Source organism: Cetorhinus maximus, unplaced genomic scaffold, assembly GCF_964194155.1.
Source record: "Cetorhinus maximus unplaced genomic scaffold, sCetMax3.hap1.1 HAP1_SCAFFOLD_1728, whole genome shotgun sequence".
NCBI lineage: Eukaryota > Metazoa > Chordata > Chondrichthyes > Lamniformes > Cetorhinidae > Cetorhinus > Cetorhinus maximus.
Genome location: NW_027597668.1, coordinates 53,607 through 70,489, shown reverse-complemented (window position 1 = coordinate 70,489; position 16,883 = coordinate 53,607). Strand labels below are relative to the sequence as shown.

Below are 16,883 nucleotides of genomic sequence, written 5' to 3'. Positions count from 1 at the left end.
TCCAGGGTCTTATATGCTTCAACCAAGTCACCCCTCAATCTCCTTAACTCCAGTGGAAACAAGCCCAGTCTGTACAGCATTTCCTCATAAGGCAGCCCGCTCATTGCAGTTATCAATCCAGTCAACCTCCTCTGTACCACCTCCAACCCATTTACCTGCTTCCTTAAATAAGACTAAAACTGCACACAGTGTTCGAGATGTGCTCTCATCAATACCATTTATAATTGAAGCATAACATTGTTACTTTTATGTTCAATTCCTCTCGTAACAAAGGGTAGCATTCCACGAGCCTTCACAATTATTTGCTGTACCTGCATTAACTTTCTGTGAATCGATAACTAGAACACCTAGATCCTTCGGCACATCGGAATTCTGCAGGCGTACCCCGTTAAATAATACTCCGCTTTTTTAAATCTTTGTGCCAAACCGAAAAACTTCACCATCTGCCAAATGTTTGCCCATTCATTCAACCTATCTATATCCGTCTACAATCTTCTTATGTCCTCTTCGCAACTTACCTATGTTTGTTTCTTCTGCAATTTTAACTACTATGCCTTGCCTACCCTCATCTAAGTCATTGATATAAAGTGTAAAAAGTTGAGACCCCAGCACAAACCCCTGCGTGACTCCACTCGTCACATCCTGCCAAACAGAAAAAAATGACCCATTTATGTCTACTCTTTGTTTTCTGCCAGCTGCCAATTTTCTACTCACACTAATCTGAACAGTGATGATCGGCTTGAGGTAGACAGTAGCAGGGAACTCATTTAGCGGATTTCTCAAATAGCACATCGAGGAAAGGGAGCTGGTTACACTGATCATTTTCAAATGTGAATATGAGCGCGGGATGGAACACGTTAATGTCTGCAAGGAAATTCTTACTTACAGCTACATGTTGGTTGTTAATTCCCTCTGAACGAGACTGCAGAACCACATAAAGGCCCATTTTCTCCTCAGTGAAACTCCTGGGATACAGTGTAAATGCGGTCAAATAAAAACCAAGCTGCGGGGTTACCAGCTCTGTCAGTTATTTCAGATAATATTACAACAGAACTCATCAGCCTGCAACCTGAGCCCACAAACATGGGGTTGCCTGAATTGCTGTTTTGGGATAATTTCAGAGTCAGATTACATAGGCAAACATTTATAAGGCCTGTGTTTATTTTCCCCACATGTGCAGCGTGGATAAATTCTAAGCAATAACGACCCGGATTCTCAAACCTGCTCCCGATTTCAGTAAATCCCACCTTCTAGAGCACAGCTCTTCATTGTTTTCCTTACACAGCCCACATATTGGACCAAAAGCCACAAACAATGATGTTTGGCTGGGGGTTGAACCCTTCACTTCTCGCAAACCAATTCAACAAAAATCCCTAATTAAGGATCGCACTTCTAGACCAAAGAGCCAGCGGAGATGACCCGCTTCAATGAATATAGATGTTGATTGCCATCAAAGTGCTTCAGTCACCCTTTTACATCGCTATAGTGAAAAGACAGCAATGAACAATTCCAGCTCAGCTCCGGCTGTAATACGGGGAGTGAAACACTTTGCTGCTCCACAATTTTAGTCCTGCCCAGATGTCCTGATTGTTAATTCCCCCTGAACCGGATTGCTGAAACACAAATACTAGAAAACAGCTCAAATATCGAGAAAAAAAAATCAAACTATGCCATTCTGTGTGTTCGTTCAGGCAAAATTGCAAGTCACTGCATTGGGCATCGTGCCTGCCTCCGCAAGGAGGGAGTTGCTGCATTTGGTGCAGTGGGATGAATTCAGAGTCCCATGACACGAGGAGGCTTTGCGTTCATTTTCTTCCCGTCCGCTGAAGTGAAGTATTCTCTGCAATGAACGTCCAGGGTGTTTCAATCTCGCCCTGATTTCCGCAATTAGAATTTGAAAAAAGCAGGGCTCGTCCGGGATTTGAACCCGGGACCTCTCGCAAGTTCACACAATGAAGATCCCTAAGCGAGAATCATACCCCTAGACCAACGAGCCAGCCGGTAACCGACCCCCTGTGCAACTAAGCAATCGTTTCAATGCCACCTGCAGTCGACCAAACATCTTTGGACATCGTGTTTGGGAAATCAGACATTTTGGCAATTACTCCGCATCTCAGGCAGTAACACGGACAGTGAAACCGATGTTCACGTTTCACATCGATTACTTTTGATCAACAATGGAAAAAGTTACTGTTGTCATTCGTTTTAATCCAGTGAAACGCAGGAAAAAAGCAAAAGCGGTAGCCTATGGTGTATTGGAAATCAGTAAAGATAAAAGGAGAATAAAGTTTGTGCAGTTTGGCCAGAGAGAGGGAAACATAAACTCTTAGATTTACAACAGCGCAGAATGAGGCCCGTCCTATCCGTGAAAACGGTTCCGACTGTGCAGCCAGATGTGCAATGTTGGAAATGTCGTTTCTGTTTTTGATCTTCACCAGAACAGGCAGTAAGATGTAACATTAATCATCATACAAACCGCGAGAGATTAAATCACAATAAAACACAGAGAGCGATAAATAACCTGAAACAACAAATCTATTGGATTGAAATGTTGAATTTCGATTGATATATCGGAAACAGCCAATTGAATTGGATCTTCGTCGTTTTATAGATCCGGAAGAGAAAAGAGAAACTGATGAAAAATGAAAAAAAAAAATCAAGAAATGAAAAGTAAAACTGCTGCCTTATTATCTGTTTCTTCACTCACCCTTCAATACTGGATAAAACAGAATGGAAATAACTGGATGAATTTAACCAAACGGATCCCGACCTGAAACGTTCACTCTGTTTGTCCCGCCACAAACGCTCCCAGTTCTGCTGTGTGTTTCCAGCTTTTTCTGTGTTTTCTTCAGATTTGCAGCATCTTCATTATTTCGCTTTTGGAATGTATGAGAAACCTCGGTGAACACTCGCCCTTCCCCCTTGCGTCGTGCCCCACTCTCGTTTTAAGTGGCCCAATGCGACCCTAACCCCGTCACCTCCACGCTGACAGATACAAGGTGGTCACGCTCTGGTTCAGTGAGATTAATGCAGAGAGCGGTTTCCAGGTCCAATGCAATCGCAAAAAGAATCGTTGATTGAAGTTGTGGGGGATTGCGGCAACTTTGAATTGTAAATTTGTGCAGCGAATTACTTTATGAGAAGGGACAATTTCAAACAGCCATTCTGAAAACCTTTCTGAAAATAAAATGATTCGGCCCCGTTTTGCTCAGCTTCACAAATTAATCCAAATGTTAGTTTCTTCGACAGGGATTTAACCACAGCGCGTTTGTTAGGAGGATATTTTAACTAAATTCTCATGGAATCAGAGCAGAGGAGCTTGATGACTTGATCTGAGGGGCCTTGGAGGTGTATTTGATGTGTTTAGCTCTGAATTTTCCATCTCTGGGTATGTTACGATTCCGTGAGTTTGCTGTTCTGTGTGGTTGAGAGGGAGGGAAGCAGGAAGATCTGTGAATAAGTTTTCCCTTTAAATATTTCACAGCTCCGCCGTCTACTTTTTTGTATTCGTTCATAGGATGTTGACATCGCTGGATAGGCCAGCATTTTTTGCCCATCCTGAATTGCCCTTGAGAAGATGGGGGTGTGCTGCCTTCTTAATCCGCTACTGTTATGACGCGGCAGATGGTGTGAGCCAAGCGGATCAAATCCACAAAGGAAACTTGATCACTCGGTCACAACGATTTGGCAATTTGTATTTTATTTCAAGGTGCGTGCCCTGAATTCAGTAGTATTATATCTACCAAGACTCTAAAGGTGTTTTCAAAACTAAATTAAACATTTATTAGCAAAATAAAATATTTCAAGTACATACATAGGTCTACAAATTACTGCTACAATAACTTGTAAATCCGCTAATTAACCTGGCTTCCAGTTATACCCCCATTAAGGCAGCGTTAAAAAATAGATTTAAACTGATCCAGCCAAGTCAAACATAATACCCTGAACAGTAGAATTCAAAGTGGCTTTTCCAAGCTTAACATTATGAGAATTATTATACTGTTGTGATAGCTACTGTCCGTGTGTTGTAGTTACATCCACAGTGCTGTTTGGGAGGGAATTCCAGGATTTTGACCCAGCAACAGTGAAGGAACCACGGAAAAGTGCTATCTCAGGATAATGTGTGGCTTGGAGGTGAAATTTCAGATGCTGGCCTTCCTATGATTTTGCTGCCCTTGTCCTTCGTGGTGGTAGAGCTGCGCGTTTGGAAGGTGCGGTTGAAGAAGCCTTGGTGAGTTGCTGTAGTGCCTCTTGTACACATTGCTGCCACTGTACGTCAGTGGTGGGAAGAATGCTTGTTTATTGTGGTGAATAAGGTGCCAGTCAAGCGGGTGGCTTTGCCCTGGGTGGTATCTAGCTTCTTGAGTGCTGTTGGAGCTGCACTCATCCAGGCAAGTTGAGAGCATTCCGTCACACTCCCGACTTGTGCCTTCAAGATGGTGGAGCAGCTTTGGGGAGTTAGGAGGTGAGTTACTCAACAGAATTCGCAGCCTCTGACCTCTGATCTTGCAGCCACAGTATTCAAATGGATGGTGCCGTTCGATTCCTGGTCAATGGTAGCCCCCAGTGTGTTGATAGTGGGAGATTCTGAGGCAGAACTGCCATTGAATGTCAAGAACTGATGATTAGATTACTTCTTGTCGTGGATGGTCATTTCCTAAAATTAATAGCGCAAATGTTATCTTTCACTTATCAGCCCAAGCCTGAATATTGTCTAGGTATTGCTGTATATGTCCGGACTGCTTCACTATCTGATGAATGAATGGTGCTGAACTTTGCACAACATCCACCAACATCCCCACTTCTAACCTTATGATGGAGGGAAGTTCATTGATGAAGCAACTGAAGATTGTTGGGCCAATGGCATTCCTCTGAAGAACTCCGTCAGTGATGTCCTGCAACTGAGCTGAGTGTCCTACAACAGCCACAACCACCTTCCTTTCTTTTAGGCCTGACTCCACCTCATGGGGAGTTGTCCAGCTGATTCCCATTGATTTCAGTTTCGCTAGGGCTCCTTGTTGCCACACTGGGTCAAATGCTGCGTTGATGTCAACGGCAGTCACTCTCACCTCACCTCTTGAGTTCAGCTCTTGTGTCCATGTGTGGACAAAGGCTGCAATGATTTCAGTAGCTGAGTGGCCCAGACGGAACCCAAACTGAGAGTCAGTGAGCAGGTTTTTGCTGGGTAAGTGCAGTAAGTGGTGATAGCACGGTCAACGACACTTTTCATCACTTTGTTCATGATGAAGAATAAACTAATGGAGCAGTATTAGGCTGGGTTGGATTTGTCCTGCTTCTTCTGGACAGAACATGCCTCGGAATTTGTGTGCACATTGACGTGTAGATGCCTCTTCTGTCTCTTTACTGAAGCAGCAAGGCTGTAGGGGGAGGGGGGGGGGGGACGGGCGGGATGCGGGGGCAGCTAGTTCTGGAGCTCAAGTCCAGCGATGTCCAACAAATCCAATTGGAGAGTCCAGGCGCAATCGGGCAGCGATTAAAATAACTTTCCGTTAAATTCACCCAGTTTTTTTTACATGTTTTAATTCAGTATTGATTGGCGACCGGATAAACAGAAAACAAGGGAGCAGCTCCATCATTTCTTTTCTTCCTTTCGACATTTTTTCCCTCCGTTCCTCTTTTCTCTCCCGGGTCTATAAAATAACGGGAATTCCAATTTACTTTCCTTTTCCATCGATGGTTCCTCATTTCTAAACGATATTTTACATTCCAATCGAATTGATTTGTTATTTCTCATTGTTTTTCCGCACGTTTTATTTTGTTGAATTCTCTCACGGTCTGGTTGATGATGAATGTTCCGTCTAACTGTCTGTTCTGGTGAAGATCAGAAGCACCATCCGCCTCGTCGGCTTGAGGCTGCACCTCGCCAATCATGTGGAATTAAATCAATTCGTACTGTCAGTTGGCATTTTAAAACATATTAAAAGACGCATTACTTCGAAAATGGCTTAATGTTTAAGGCGTCTGTGTGATGGTCATGTTGATGCGATCCAATGATTGGATCTTCCGGTTATTCCGCGATTTTTTATTTACAATGTGACGAAACATGTTGCACATGGACTTGCAGTGTTTCACATCAGCCCATTCATTAAAATCCGTGACCTGATGTGATGGAAATGTAATTTACCGACAGAAACAACATTTTCAACAAATACCTGGTGATGTAGTTGAAGAGTTGGTTTTAATTTTCCAAAATTCTCTAGATTCGGGGAAGGCTACATTAAGTTGTAAAATAGTTCATTTAACACCTGTATTCAAAAAGGCCGGGAGGCAGAAAGCAGGAAACAATTTGCCAGTTCGCTTAACATCCATCGTAGTGAAATTTTTAGAAGCTAATATTAAAAACGTTATAACAAGGCACTTAGATGAATTCAAGGCAATCAGCAGGATCAACATGGTTTTGGGAAAAGGGGAATCATTTTTAACCAGTTTGTTGAATTTCTTTACTGTGAATAAAGGGAAATATTGGATGTACTATATTTAGATTTTCAGATGCCATTTGGGTCATCGGCATTGTGGAGACTAATCGCAGACTGGGTGACCATTTTACGGAACATTGTTGCTCAGTCCGCAAGCATGACCCCGCCTTCCGGTCACTTGCCATTTCAAATCACCATCTTGCTCTCAGGCTCACATTTCCGCTGTGGCCTGCTGCAATGCTCCAGTGAAGCCCAACGCAAATGGGAGGAACAGCATCTCATCTACTGGCAAGGCAATTTACAGCCTTCAGGACTTAACATTGAGTTCAAAGACCATGAATTCTAACCACCTCCCCCTACATGGTCATCTGTTACCTGTTCTCATATTTGCCTTCGGAGAGCGCTGACCCTTGTTCTGCTGTTAACACGTTCTGTAATCTTACCTTTATGCCCCATATTAGCATTTACTATAGTCTTTAACACTTCCTTTAACACTCCCCTTGTCTTGTGACCATGATATCCTTGTCAAGTCTCTGCTGAGGTCCCCACTATCCCTCACCTTCTGTTTTGCACCATTGCTCCACCCGCTCTCTTCCACAGTATAAAATCCATCACATTTCTACCTCTCTTCAGCTCTGAAGAAGAGTCAAACGGAGCCGAAACTTTTCTCTCTCCACAGATGCTGCCTGGCCTGCTGAGCTTTTGAAGAAGTTTTTATTTCAAGTTTCCAGCACCTACAGCATTTTAGTTTCATTGTCGTGCACGATTCCTGGATTCCCAGCCATCGGAAATAGTTTCGCTCTCTGATGCTATCGCCTAAACATGACGGAAAATTCGATCAAATTACTCGTTAAATGGACAAAAGGACTTTCTTCAATGAGTGGTTTAAATGTTCTGTGGATTAATTTCTGGAATTTATGGAATAAATACAATCACATATTTATTCATATGGGACCAGTATCGGTTTTACTAGGCCGTGTAATGACCGCGTGGCCTAATGGTTAAGTCTTTTGACTTCGGTGTGCGTAATGCTATCAGAAGATTACAGGTTCGAGTCCTCCTGCGGTCGCTTTATACAGAAATCGATTGGAACTTTCTGAAAACCGTGGTCTTCCTCGTTAGTTGAAGATTCTGCTTCTTTTCCCAAACATTTCAGAGCTCTTTCTCAGAATGCAGTGTCTTGTTATTTTGTACAATCTTTGTATTTTGTTTCCAACTGGAACAAAAGGCTTTGCCTCAACCCATTTCATGGGTTTAATAAAATGCTTTGGAAAAAATTCCAATCTCTCCGTGAAGCGGCTCAAACATAAGCTAAACGCGCTGCTTTGGTGTACAACAGGGATGGACCACAATGTCACTTTGTTCCTCATCTTGAAGCCCAGATTAATCTCCATGGACAAAAGCAAAATACTGCGGATGCTGGAAATCTGAAACCTTCGGTATGTCCGCAAGCATGACCCAGACCTCCCTGCCGCTTGCTATTTCAACACACCACCCTGCTCTCAAGCCCACATGTCGGTCCTTGGCCTGCTGCAATGTTCCAGTGAAGCTCAACGCAAACTGGAGGAACAGCACCTCATCTTCCGATTAGGCACTCTACAACCTTCCAGACTTAATGTTGCGTTCAACAAATTCAGATCATGAACTCTCTCCTCTATCCTCACCCCCTTTCCGATCCTCCTTTTTCCAAATTTATATTTTTAAAATATATTTTTATTTTCCCACCTAGTTTTAAATTTATTTCGATCAATCGTTTTATCTCCACCTTTTAGCCCATTTGGATACCTTAGCACCACCACACCCCCGCTGGGGGTATCTGCCGCTTGTTTATCCTGCTTTCTACCCTTAATGTCACCATTAGCACACTCCTTAGATAATATCAGCACCGTTAACACCACTTTGTCCTTTTGTCTATGACATCTTTGGCAATCTCTTCTTTGCCTCCACCTATCACTGGCCCTCTATCCAGCTCCACCTGTCCCACCCACCGTCAACCAGCTTATGTTTCACCACATTTCTATATTTCTTTAGTTCTGCTGAAGAGTCATTCGGACTCGAGGCGTTAATTGTGTTCCTCTCAGCAGATGCTGTCAGAGTTGCTGAGTTTTTCCAGCTATTTTTATTTTTGTTTCTAATCTCAGTGGACACGTGTTTAAATCCCGTGATGGTAGCTGATGGAATTCAAACTCAATTAGGTAGTAAATATGGAATTGTGATCTCATATTAGTAATGGCGACCATAAAACTATAGTCAATTGTTCTCAAAACAAATCTATTTCATCAAAGCGCTTGAGATACAGAAGTCTGCCGCCCTGTCGGTGTCTGGCCCGCATGTAACTCCCCACCCACAGCAATATTATTCCCTTAACTGCTCTCTGAATTAGCCGAGGAAGCCACACAGTTCAAGGGCAAATAGGGAAAAGCAAAAAAATGCTGGCCCTGCAGGCGACGCCCACATCTCATGCAAAGAAGTATAATTAAGAAATAAAGAAATTCCTGGTGGACAGAGACGGAAGGAGTGACAGGTTGGGTCTTTTTTCTCTTATCACGACAAACGTTCCGATCCCAGCTGATGTTACTGCTGGGTAAGTCAGATCCAGGGTGGAACCTTATATGATAGATCGTATACGTTTTTTGCTAAGAAACGTGAAGGATGGTTACTGAACAGAATCACAGGAGTCTGCTGATGAAATTATAACACAATAATAAAACATTTATTAAGGAAGGAAAGGCAAAGTACGTTACACCGATCCTTCATCCAAACTATACCTTAACTGATATACACAAATTCATAAAGATAACAGAAACTACAAAAATATCTTATGCTCTAACGTTCGCGGCAAGTGTACAGTCCATGTAGCTGAATGAGTGAGCTGCAGTTGGACATACCACACTCCGAAACCAAGTTTCGAGGGATTTCTCATTAATCCCCCAGTTGCTCATCGGACTGTGAGGCAACTGGTCTCAATGAAACTCTGTCTTTCTGACAAGGGTTTCCAATCTTCACATTCGAAGATCTCGCTTTGGTATTCTTTCCCAAACGACGCTTTCTCTCAGATACCTTCAAGAAGGATCCACCTCCAGGGTTTCAGCCTCTCTTTCCAAGGTTCTTTTCTCCTGGATCTATCCGCACATTCAAACTTCACCTTCCACACGGACACTATCCGGTATTAGGCCCCGCCAAACAGAACAACATTGCTGCAAAGGTCCATAATAAGGGCCAACCTTTGGCTTTCTACGCAGATTTTCTGGCTTCTTGCAAGTCCCAGCTCGTTCTAAGTCTGCTCCGCGCGGCTCTGACTCTGCTCCTCAATCTTCACTGCACAGGATCTGTTTCAGATTCCTGTCCTCATCCTTCAACTTCCTGAGACCTCTTTCTGTACCAGTCCCTGGTTTGGGACTGCTCCTTTGTTTTGGGACCTACTCCATGTACCTCCTCTCTGTCCAGCTTTTTCTGGCACTTTTTTATCAGAATGGAACTCTCTTCTCAGTCACCTGCGCCCCTTTTCACGCTGTTTTGCTTTTGGACCTTCTTTTACTTCTGCGCAGGCGTAGAAGTAACTTCCAACCTGGAAAAAAGGAAACGAATTGCGCATGTGTGCAAGGCCGTGTCTCGGCCTGAAGTCGAGAAAATGAGCCGACCAGCACATGCGCAATGCCAAAAACGTCGCTAAAAGAACAACCTGCGCATGTGTGACCATTTCAGAACTAGACTATGCGACCCCCTGGGAACTGTAGTTCTCAGTCTCCGAGGGCTCGATCTCCATTTTGAAAGATAAATTTTAGCTTGTTCCTTTTTGGGTTCATCACAGGTTTCAGTTCCCTCCAGATTAAGTTTTACTTTCTGAAAAGGGGGTGGAATAATTAACTTTAAGAAGCAACGTGTACAGACTGGGTGATAATTTGAAAACCTGTTCAGTCCAAGATTATGAAAATTGAAACATAGGAACAGAAGTAAACTATTCTTCCCTCATGCCTGCCCTGCCTTTTAATGAACTCACGACTGGCCTGTATTTTAGCTCAATCTATCTCTCTCGTTCTAATTTTAATGTTGTGTACCTTTGGCCTGGCTTCCCCCCAACAGACATCATGTTCTCTACTTATCTACCCTGTCAAATCATTGAATCATCATAAACATTTCAGGCAGATTACCCCTTAATCTTCGAATTTCAAGGCATTACAAGACTAGGTTTTGCAATCTGTCCTCACCATTTGAGTGTGGCAACACAGCTGCACCCACCTCTCACTCTTCCTCAAGTTTTGTTGTCCAGAATTCATCGCAATGATCTGAATGGGGTCTAAACAGTATCTTACATAACTGTAGAATGAGTTCAATCAGTTGTATTCTATTAGCCATGTTTTTTTTCACCTTCCTGTCCAATAGCTTGTAATGATGTCTGTACATGGCTCCCTGTTCTTCCACAGATGCTACCATCTCACCACAAAAATAACACCCTGCTCTAAGTATCATATGTTTATTTCAAAGGGCCCTAAATTTAATCTTATTTTGCTAAAACTTGCTCACTCACTTAACTTATCAAGTAAATACTAAATTAAATGTGTTCCCTAATGATAATCTTGTTTTTCTGCTCCATCACCATTATTTCTTTCTGTTGCTTTCAGCTGGTGTAAATCCAGAGAATGGAAGGGAGGGAGGAAAATATCTTGCTGCCTTTCATGAATCCTATTTTATCATCATTTCAGTAAAATTTGAGTGCAAAACTGTAACTCTCAATCTCAGTGTTTTTATGGCCTGAACAGACCCGGAATCTCCAGTGAGATATTAACAAGGATAGGATTCCAGGCCTATTTGATTCAAAATGTTAGCAAACAGGAAGAATCAATTAATTGATAATATCCACAAACTAGCAACAAGGATCCAAATCAGAATGGATCATCGGTCCTTCACCTTAAACTCTCTATCACCTCGTCACCTGTCTGAGTTTCAGAACACAGTCTTATACTCTTTTTCCATCCAGGAACGTTGACAAGAAGGTTCTGAATAGGCAGGCAGGTGTGCAATGTTGGACATTCAGCTTCTGTGAGCAAAATAACCTTCCATCACATCAGGTCAAGGATTGGTTTTAATTTACAAACGTGAAACATTTCCTGACAAATTTATTTCGGACAAAAGCAAAACTCTGCTGATTATGTTGAATTTGTTCATTGGTTACCTAACATTCAGGCAATGGAAAAATATGGAATAATGTGTATAAGAAAAACATATGCCTGGGATCAATTTAAATACCTGCACTAAATCTCCCCTAAACACTCTCTGTTGTAAGAAGAACATCCCTAGTTGTTGTTTCTTTGTCCATCCACATCCGGAATCCCTCACCGCTGATACCATTCCAGTAAATCCCCACTGTACGCTCTGCAAGGCCTTGCCGTCTTTCCTAAAACTTGTCCCTAGCCCTCACCAGGATTTTATAATCCACATTATAATCTGATATGCCTCCAATTCTTTGAATTACGTCTATCTGCATTATTTAGATAAACTAAGATTACAATACATTTTCGATCACGATTGAGCTTTTTCAATGTTAATTTCCTAAAAGATGTAGAGGAAATAGACTTAAAATCTCTCGAAATAAACCTTCGTGAAAATCTGCAATCAATTCACGGACAACCCTCCATTCCACTTATTGCTACTTTTGTTTCCGCTAACTCTACATCTTTACCACAAAGGCCTCTTGAAACCATCTTCAAGAAAGGTTCTCACTTTTTCCATCGACAATTTGCAAATGTTTTTGTTGTTCCCAGAAATCTTGTGAAAGAAGAGGCCCGAGCAGGATTGGCTGCAATGAATGTTAATAAGTCACGAGGTCCAGATGTGATGCAGCTGACGATGCTGTCGGATGCAACAGCGGAAATCCTGAAGGTACTGGCCAGAATCTTCCGAACACTGTTTGTTATTTTTAATGGACAGCTACACACCACTTGTTTATTACAGGAAACAAAAATGAATAAAAGTGCATCAGAGATGAGCGGATTCTAACGTCCTACATCTCCAGATTTTTTATTTGGTAATGAACAACCCATCCTCGATGTCAGATTTTTGCATTAAGAATGAGAACCCCGCCTCCAGGGAACACAGCACCGATACCTCCAAGATCAGATTTGCAACCTTGAAACTCAGTGAAAGGCTTTCACACTCCCCTCGGGAACTATGGCAGAGTGTGTGGAGTCAACTCAGAACCCACAGCCCCGGAGTGGAAGGAAGTCATTCTCAGCCACGAGGTACCGTCTAAGACAGGAGACTAAATTCTTTTGTGAGTGTCTCTGGGTGATGAACTGATGGTGCTCGGAGCTCTCAGCTTTTACTCATTTATTTCACAGGAGTTATTCAGTTTTGACGTTGATTGGTTCTCTGGTGTCGATGCCTCGTATTCTTCGCCCGATTTTCTGTCCAATGGAGCTCTCTCAGCAGAGTTCTCATTAGCGCCTTGTCTTTTCCTCGCAGCGTTTCAATCACGATGTTTTTTGAACTATATTATTAAAGGCTTGCAGCAGCCAGCTTCCAGGAACAGCAATGTGATGAAGGCAGGAGAATCTGTTTTGAAGTGGTGTTAATTGAGGGGCAAATGTTGGCTCCGACACGATGGAATAACTCCCGTGCCACTGTCCGAAATTGTGCCATGGGAATTTTACATGTGAAGGCAGATGGCACCTTAGTTTGCCTTAGCATCTCAAAACTGGCAACTGTAACAGTGAAACTTTGGCTCAGCGCGGCACTGAAGTGTCAGCCAGACTTTCTGCTCAGAATTCTGGAGAGATTTTGAACTCACAACCCTCTGCCTGTAAAAACTTGAGAGCAACTGACTGAATCATAGTTCACAGAATAGTGCAAAGACAGGGGACATTGTACTGAGAGCAGAAGCAGCACTAGATTGTTATTTGGAGAGGTGTTACAGAGAATGAGAGATTAACACTCACAGTTGAAAGAGGTGGACTTTTTAGCAGGGCAGGGAGAGAGAGGTTGCAGGAATTTCGATTCGAGTGTTGATATCAGAAAACGTTAGCTTTGTTTTAAAGATTGGATGTGATAAGGCGTCAGAGGCTGAGAGAAATTAATGATAACAACTCTTATCAGTCGGATCCACATAGGGAGGAAGTGATGGTTTTTGATTCCCACATTTGTCCCAGGAATGGAGCAGACACCATTACAACATTGAGAAGTTCAACGAAACAAGGAGGGAACCTCTTCAATCGACTGTCTTTGAAGACAATGGGCAACATCTGCTGTGGTGTGTGAGCTTTATTCTGAGGTATGCCGACATCACATCTCCACCGACTGGAAGAGGTTATATTTTATCATCACAGGCCACGTGAGTTAGTAATGCCAGAACGAGCAGTTTCTCAGTGTTTCCAACTCCTTGACCTTCTCGAAGAGTTAAATTGTTTACCACGATGTACTGTAATACCCACAGAGGGGTAACAATGATATATGACACTATCCAGTAATAAACCACATTTAAAACCGAGATCCCATCTTCCCCACTCGGAGGGATGTGAACAATCTAACCAGGCTATTTACAGCAAGAAAATAGGAGTTTTACCCAGAGTCCTGGGATCAATAATAATCCCTCATCCAGAATCACTGAAACAGGTTATCCAAATATTGATCAGGTTCCTGCCTGTGGGATCCTGCTGTGCACATTCAAGCACGAATCTCAATTACCAAGACGCCCCATCAACCCCCTTGCCCAAAATACCCACCCATTGGCTGTGAGGTTTTGGATCTTTCTGCGGTTCCAAAATGTGCTGGCGAAATGCAAGTTCCCCCTGATTCCCGCCCTCCCTCTAGCTCCCTCCCTCTTTTCCTCCGTCGCTCTCTTCCTCGTTCTGACAGATGCTGTCCCCCACAACCCCTTCCATTTTCTCTCCCGTTTCTATTCCTCCAGTCGCCAACCCTTCAGTCCCCTCAACCCTGCAATAACCTTCCTTCTCTCTAATCTCATTCCCTTTCCCTGGGATCTGTCCTCTCCTCAGGCTCCCACTGACCCCGGGCTCGGGGACTCTCAGGCCGGTCCGGGCTCTTTAACCGGCTGCATTCACAGGAAAAGTGACTTCAGTTTCCACAAAAACATCCGCTCTCTCTCAAATCCCAAAACTGAAATTCAGGCTGCCCGTTAATGTGAAGAGGCGGGTGTCCGGCTGCGGTTTCCGCTCCTGCTGTTTAATGCAGGTCGCTATAACTGGATGCCGTGAGCAGAAAGAAATTGCTGCTGTTTTTAGACATTTGTTTTAACTGAACTCACTGTCGCTCTGCTTTAAAAGGACGAGTTTGAATCTCCTGACTTATGGATAAAATAAAGTCGGGCGATTATAGTTTACACAACCAACTCCAGCTAACGGAACTAAGCAGCTATATGGACGGAAGCGGCTGCGGATTTAAACCCCATGATGGACACTTTGTGTTTTACTTCTCATACTGGGTAATGGAACAATTGCAAAAACAGTAGATACCCCACATCGCTGAAACATCGTTCCAATGTAAAATGAAAACTGAACCGGAAAATCGGAAGAGATGACTTTCATCATGGTTTTGAAATTCAACATTTCGGTGGAATCCAGACACAATGAACTTTGTGCCCAGACAAAAGCTTCAAGTACAGTGAAGAGCCATGAGCCTGACGTGATTTGAACACGCAACCTTCTGATCTGGAGTCAGACGCGCTACCGTTGCGCCACAAGCCCAGCTGCAAAAAGACAGCTGTTGCTTGTCCTAGATTCACTTCCTTAGACCTTGATCATATTCAGTGCATTGAAAATCAAACAGGGATCATTAAAGGGAACATGATTTCCCCTCCCTTCCTCGTGGCCTTCTTTGCTTTCTGTGGATTTACATCACAAGGACGAGTAGCAAGAAATGCAAAGAACGTGAGAGCAAAAGCACAACAACAAGCCGTGGGAGAAGTTTATTTTCAAATTTCATAAATAGTTTAAATGAGTGAGAAATACTTTGGCAGTTGGATTCACAATGAACCATAATCTGATTGAGGCCACGAATGCACGAGTTTCGTTTCGTTTTGTTTTTAATTGGTGAGATGTTGCCAACTACGGAGGAGCAGAGGCCCAAATTATACAACTGAAAGTTAGCGGACAGGTAGAAAGAAATAACGATGCAGGATTTCAAGGAATCACATCATCACACAGTGCAGAAGAGACCCTTCAGCACATCGTGTCTACACCGACACGTGAGAAACACATGACCTACCTACCTAATCCCATTTACCAGCACTTGGCCCACAGACGTGAACGTTATGACGTGCCAAGTGCTCATCCTGGTACTTTTTAAAGGATGTGAGGCAACCCGCCTCCACCACCCTCCCAGGCAGCGCATTCCAGACCGTCACCACCCTTTGGGTAAAAAGGTTTTTCCTCAAATGCCCCCAAAACTTCCTGCCCCTCACCTTCAACTCATTGCCCCCTCGTGACTCACCCTTCAACTGAGGGGAACAACTGCTACCTATCCACCCTATCCATGCCCCTCAAAATCTTGTACACCTCGATCAGGTCGCCCCTCAGTCTTCTCTTCCCCAACGAAAACAACCTAAGTCTATCCAACCTCTCTTCTTAACTAAAAGGTTTCATCCCAGTCAACATCCTGGTGAATCTCCTCTGCACCCCCTCCAGTGCAATCACATCCTTCCTATAATGTGGCGACCAGAACTGCTCACAGTACTCCAGCTGTGGCCTCACCAAGGTTCTATACAACTCCAACATGACCTCCCTACTTTTTTAATCTATGCTTCGATTGATAAAAGCAAGTATCCCATATGCCTTTTTCACCACCCCACTAACATGCCCCTCCGCCTTCAAAGATTTATAGACACACACTCCAAGGCCCCTTTGTACCTCAGGGCTTCCTATTGTCATGCCGTTCATTGAATACTTCCTTGTCAAATGACTCCTACCAAAATGTAACACCTCACACTTTTCAGCGTTAAATTCCATCTGCCACTTATCTGCCCATTTGATCATCCCGCATATATCTTCCTGTAGCCTAAGACACTGAACCTCACTGTTAACCACCCGGCCAATCGATGTGTCGTCCGTAAACTTACTAATCCTACCCCCCACATAGTCATCTATGACGTTCATATACATGACGAATAATAGGGGACCCAGCACAGATTTTTGAAAGATCATTAAAGAATTATCCAGCACGGACTCGGTTGTTCACTTCAAAGAAAAAATGAAAATGCTGGAAACACTCAGCCCATCAGGCATTAACTGTGGAGAGAGATTTTTTAAAATGTTAATGTTTCAAGTTTGTGAACTTATCAGAACTTTTGTATTCGGTAAATAACAATTCGATGTCACACATCAACAATTCCCTGTTTGAGCATCAACATCCGGAATACATTCTCGGTCCCGCTCTCTGGAATCCCCCGCTCCGTGTTTGGTCCCAAACTGTAAAGAGGTCAGGAGCCTCCTGGTT

The 16,883-nt window shown here is 43.3% G+C and overlaps 2 non-coding genes across 2 annotated transcripts; both read right to left on the bottom strand.

Annotated features, from left to right (window-relative positions):
* Positions 1-1,906: 1,906 nt before the first annotated feature.
* trnap-agg (transfer RNA proline (anticodon AGG)) lies at positions 1,907-1,996 on the bottom strand. Its single transcript is given in 2 exon segments — positions 1,907-1,942; positions 1,961-1,996. It is a non-coding gene; the product is annotated as a tRNA-Pro (tRNA).
* A 13,068-nt stretch (positions 1,997-15,064) lies between these two features.
* trnaw-cca (transfer RNA tryptophan (anticodon CCA)) lies at positions 15,065-15,136 on the bottom strand. The gene has a single exon. It is a non-coding gene; the product is annotated as a tRNA-Trp (tRNA).
* Positions 15,137-16,883: the final 1,747 nt, after the last annotated feature.